Source organism: Nomascus leucogenys, chromosome 18, assembly GCF_006542625.1.
Source record: "Nomascus leucogenys isolate Asia chromosome 18, Asia_NLE_v1, whole genome shotgun sequence".
NCBI lineage: Eukaryota > Metazoa > Chordata > Mammalia > Primates > Hylobatidae > Nomascus > Nomascus leucogenys.
The window spans coordinates 36,767,536-36,773,490 of record NC_044398.1 but is presented as its reverse complement, the minus strand read 5'-3'; the positions used below and the strand labels follow the sequence as shown (position 1 = coordinate 36,773,490).

At 54.5% G+C, this 5,955-nt stretch overlaps 1 long non-coding RNA gene across 1 annotated transcript; it reads right to left on the bottom strand.

Moving 5' to 3' along the window:
- Window positions 1–500: 500 nt before the first annotated feature.
- Window positions 501–5,624, bottom strand: LOC115831298. Its single transcript, XR_004026820.1, has 4 exons — window positions 5,453–5,624; window positions 1,555–1,762; window positions 1,188–1,362; window positions 501–968 (listed from the first exon to the last, which is right to left on the bottom strand). It is a non-coding gene; the product is annotated as an uncharacterized LOC115831298 (long non-coding RNA).
- Window positions 5,625–5,955: the final 331 nt, after the last annotated feature.

The window sequence follows — 5,955 nt, the reverse complement described above, 5'->3', positions numbered from 1 at the left end:
CCAGTGCCACCCGCCCTCCCCTGGAGCTCCCTGAGCTGTTCTGAATGCCATACTGCAGTCAGGTCACACTTCTTGGGGATTTTTACCCCAGTAATCCCACTGTTTCCATCTCTCAAGTGAATCTGTTTCCTAACCATGTTTTCCTGATCGTTATCTTTATCAGCACCAAGGAAGAGGTCAACAGTTTAGAAATTCATGGCTAATCGGACAATTGTTTTCAAGCCAACAAATTGTTCCATGTGGAAATGAATCATTTTGTCCATAGTAACCCTGACCTACATGAAAAAGGGAAAAACAATAGTAATTTTATGTATGCAAGAAATTTTAATTTATAAAATTACAATATTATATTTTGTTATACATTTGTACAATTATTTTTAAAGTGTTAATTGTATTTTATTATAAAAATGATACAATGTAGAAAAAAAGAAACATAGACAAAACATAATGAATAAAAACATTACCCCAAATCCCAAACCCAAAGACAAGTGCTATTAACATTTTCAACTACAGCATAATAAATTTAATTTTGCTTAAATATGATGGAAGAAAAAGAAAATGAAATGGGATTGAAGAAATTGTGGAGCATCACACGAATGCTTCTGGTCTCCTGTGACGAAGCGGCTATCCCTTTCCCTCTGTGCCTCTCCTTCCCTCTGCTCGTGGACATCACAGCACGTTGCACTCTGCCATCTATTTTGTTCTCTATTTTTAATTTTGTCGTCTGTCTCCCACGCAGTCCTTAAAGGCGAGTCCTTGAGAGCAGGGACTCTGCCTGCCTGTTCCTGTTACACAGCAGAGTGCTGCACAGGGCCTGGGCGTGGCGGGTGCTCACAGGGGTCTCTGCAATAGGAAAGCAGAGCCCAGATGCCAGTCGTGGACCACAGGGTCCGCTCTGCATGATGAGGACCGGAGGTGGGAGGGACAGTGGACGAACATGTGCATCGACATTCTTCCCATGTCATTTCCTTTTAGAAAAAAAAAAAAAATCAGCATGGACAAGACTTTCATGACTTGCCCTGGACCAAAGATTAAAAACAACCTGGACAGTAAGTATCCCTGGCAGGAAGCCCTAGCGGGCAGGAGGCCAGGGGTCACGGTTGGGCACCGTGAGGTGTACAGAATGTGGATGCCCCCCCTGCTGGGGCAGCACATGTCTGTGGCTGGGCTAAGGGCACATTGCTCACCTCCCTTGTTGGTGGCCCCCAAGGTGTTCAGGGATCTGCAGTGTCCTAGGGATCTGCAGTGTCCTAGAGATCTGCAGTGTCCTAGGGTCTGTGAGGAGGGCAGGATGCAGGAGATGATTGCCCAAGGAATGGTACCGTTGCTCCAGGTTGCCTTTCAGAGTTAAGCCAATGGACTCTGTAAATACAGAAGAGCCAGAATGGTTGACACCAAGCAGCCGTTTGTGGTCACTTAGGACACAGTCACAATGACATGAAATCTCATGCAGGGCCCCTCACTGCTGGACCCACATCCCCCTTGGCCATCATTGCTGAGGTTGACCTCATAGTGCTTTGTGGAATGAGAGCATTTCCCATGCTGTCTACTCACCAAGGGCAAGAACTGCATCTCCCCGGGCTGGCTCTCACCATCTTCACTTTCTGTGATTTAGGGAGGTCTTTGTTGAAGCCAGCCTGAACAATGGCAGACATGTCTTTTCTAATGACATCATTATGAAGAGCACCACCTGTGTGAGTACCAGGGTGGCAATGGACCAGTCTGGGCTGTCCAGAGCCCCTGCACTGGAATGAGATACACCCTGGGGAGGACAGAAAGAGCACACAGTTCCCAGGCAGTCCCAGAAAAGTAGCGTGTGCAGCTGCTTGATCCTGTTCCAGCTGGCACAGGTTGGTTAGGATTGGAGGCTATGTGTCAGGAGCCAGAATCCAGGACCTCCACGGTCTCCAGCTTCTCCACGCGGGCCTCCCAGGTCCAGGGGATCTGGAGGATTCCACGCACTACCTTCAGGATGCATGTGCCGCTGAACCGGTGCCCCAGCTGCAGATCTGATCCTAAACCCACTCACAACCCCGTCGCCTGAGCCTGCCTGGTGGTCATCTGCTGTCATTTCCCAGATGCTGTCAGCCTCCTTTCTGACTCTCCTCCCTGCTCGGGCCCCGGAGCTGTCCCTCTCTGCTCCCTCACTGAGCCCTGCAGTATGTCCTCTCCTGCTGCTGATGGGGAGGCTGTCAGGCGTACAGGCCAGGCTGAGGCCCAGCACAAGCTCTCTCTTCTTCCCTCCCTAGCCTTCTCTCTAAGCAGAAGTCTGGATTTGGGGAAGCCATGGGCAGCCTGCATTCCCACGGATGCCACCCAAAGTCCCTTTACTGTGAAGAACACCCAGGGAAGAGTTCCCGTTGCTTACACCCCATGTGGCCTTGGTTCTGAGCCAGGCCTTTCTCTGAGCTCTCTAAACCTCACAAGTGCCCCCAGGGAGGGAGGCTTATTCCCTTTGCACAAGTGTGGAGGCTGAGGCTCAGAGCAGTGCGTGAATGTGCCCACGGTGCAGAGCCTGGAAGTGGAGAGAGAGGCTGTGGGGGATGGACCTGGGTCTCCTGCCCCTGCTCCTGCACCTGCACCCCCACTCTCACCCGTTTTTGTACCTGTAGATCTTGTAGTCCTCACAGAAGCCCTGTGCTGCAAGTGAGGTGTTCAGCGAGGCTAGGTTCATGAGACCAGGAAGCTTCTGGGACTTTCTTGGCAGGGCTCTAGGGCAGAGCCTTTGAACAGGACCAAAGGAGGGGTCTGTAGCTCTCTGGGGACCAGCCCTGACCACTAGCCTCACTGTGGTACATGGAGGAGGGACCAGCTAGGGAGAGCGAGGAGTGGGCAGATGGGCCTCCAAATGGTGGGCACCGGGAAGAGGCCACCCAAGCCACTGACATTCGCATTATCTACCAGGTGTAGTGCAGGGTGCCAGTCCACCACAGACCACCCATCCACCACAGGTGACCCATCCATCACAGAACACGCATCCATCACAGACTACTTGTCCACCACAGGCCACTCATCCACCACAGAGCACCCATTCATTATAGAACACCCATCTACCACAGGCCACCCATCCATCACAGGCCACCCATTTACCGCAGAGCACCCATCCACCACAGAGCACCCATTCACCACAGATCACCCATCCACCACAGAGCACTTATCCACCACAGGCCACCCATTCACCACACAACACCCATCCACCACAGAACAGTCATCCACCACAGGCCACCCATTCGCCACAGAGCACCAATTTACCATAGAACACCCATCCATCACAGAACACCCATTCATCATAGGCCATCCATCCATCACAGAACATGCATCCACCACAGACTACCTGTCCACTACAGGCCACCCATCCATCACAGGCCACCCATCCACCACAGGCCAACCATTCCCCACAGGCCACCCATTCCCCATAGGCCACCTTTTCACCATAGAGCCCCCATTCACCACAGAGCACCCATCCACACAGGCCAACCATCCATCACAGGCCACCCATGCACCACAGAGCCCCCATCCACCACAGAACACCCATCCACCACAGGCCAGCCATTCATCACAGGCCACCCATGCACCACAGAACACCCATCGACCACAGGCCAGCCATTCATCACAGGCCACCCATTCACCACAGAACACCCATCCACCACAGGCCAGCCATCAGCACAGCCACCCATCACCACAGGCACCCATCCACCACAGGCCACCATCACAGGCCACCCATTCACCACAGAGCACCCATCCACCACAGGCCAGCCATCCATCACAGGCCACCCATTCACCACAGAGCACCCATCCACCACAGGCCAGCCATTCAGCACAGGCCACCCATTCACCACAGAACACCCATCCACCACAGGCCAGCCATCCATCACAGGCCACCCATCACCACAGAGCCCCATCCACCACAGGCCACCATCCATCACAGGCCACCCATGCACCACAGAGCCCCCATCCACCACAGAACACCCATCCACCACAGGCCAACCATCCATCACAGGCCACCCATTCACCACAGAACACCCATCCACCACAGGCCAGCCATTCATCACAGGCCACCCATTCACCACAGAACACCCATCCACCACAGGCCAGCCATTCATCACAGGCCACCCATTCACCACAGAACACCCATCCACCACAGGCCAGCCATTCATCACAGGCCACCCATTCACCACAGAACACCCATCCACCACAGCCACCATCATCACAGGCCACCCATCACCACAGAACACCCATCCACCACAGGCCAGCCATTCATCACAGGCCACCCATTCACCACAGAACACCCATCCACCACAGGCAAGCCATTCAGCACAGGCCACCATTCACCACAGAGCACCCATCCATCACAGCGCCCCCATCCATCACAGGCCTGCCATTCACCACAGAGCACCCATCCATTCAGTGCCCCCGTCCACCACAGGCCAGCCATTCATCATAGGCCACCCATTCACCACAGAGCACCCATCCACCACAGGCTGGCCAGCCATCACAGGCCAATCGTTCACCACAGAACACCCATCCACCACAGGCCAGCCATCCATCACAGGCCACCCATTCACCACAGAACACTGATCCATCACAGGCCAGCCATCCAACACAGGCCAGCCATTCACCACAGGCCACCCATTCACCACAGAGCCCCCATCCATCACAGGCCACACATTCACCACAGAGCACCCATCCATCACAGGCCAACCATCCATCACAGGCCACTCATTCACCACAGAGCCCCCATCCACCACAGGCCATCCATTCATCACAGGCCACCCATTCACCACAGAGCCCCCATCCATCATAGGCCACCCATTCACCGCAGGCCACCCATTCACCACAGAACATCCATCCATCACAGGCCAGCCATCCGTCACAGGCCAGCCATTCACCACAGGCCATCCATTTGCCACAGAGCCCCCATCCATCATAGGCCACCCATTCACCACAGAGCCCCCATTCACCACAGAGCACCCAGCCACCACAGGCCACTCGTTCACCACAGAACACCCATCCGCCACAGGCCACCCATTCACTACAGAGCCCCCATTCACCACAGAGCACCCATCCATCACAGGCCAGCCATCCATCACAGGCCACCCATTCACCACAGAGCACCCATCCATCACAGGCCACTCACCACCACAGAGCCCCATCCATCACAGGCCAACCTTCCATCACAGGCCACCCATCCACCACAGTCCACCCATTCACCACAGAATATCCATCTATCACAGAGCACCCTTCCACCAAAAACCAGCCATCTATCACACACCACCCATCCACCACAGACCACCCATCCATCATAGACCATCCTTCCATCATAGACCACTCATTCACCTCAAACCACCCGTCCATCACACACCACCCGTCCACCACAGACCACCCATTCACCACAAAGCACCCATTAATCACACACCACCCATCCATCACAGAGCACCCGTCCATCACAGACCACTTGTTCATCAGAGAGCACCCATCTGCCACAGAGTACTTGTCCATCAAAGGAGGACAAGTGTACTGGTCCATCGCAGGAGGCAAGTCAACCAGAGTGCTGGACAAGCAACCCACTAATCATCCAGGTCCTGCCGGCCCTGCTCCTGACCCTGCTGCTGCTTTGTGGTTTCTGGCAGCTATGTGACAGGAGAATAAGTGCTCCCTTAAGTGCTCCCTGCCCGCCCAGCCCTGGGGCTCAGACACAGGCCCAACCTCCAAGGGACTTCAGCATGTGACTGTCGTGTGATCCCACCTGTGGGAAGTTTCCCATCAGTTCCCAGGTCATCACATGAGCCAAGGGAAGCTGTCCACATGTTCACAAAGTCTAGGAAGCCTGGGCTTCTGTAGGACCCTCTGCCCCGGCTGGTCAGAGAGCTGGCCTGAGATGCCCTGGACATGGGGTTGAGGCCTGCCCTGGCTCCTAGAGAGAAGTGACCCCAGAACCCCTGAAACCAGGGCTGC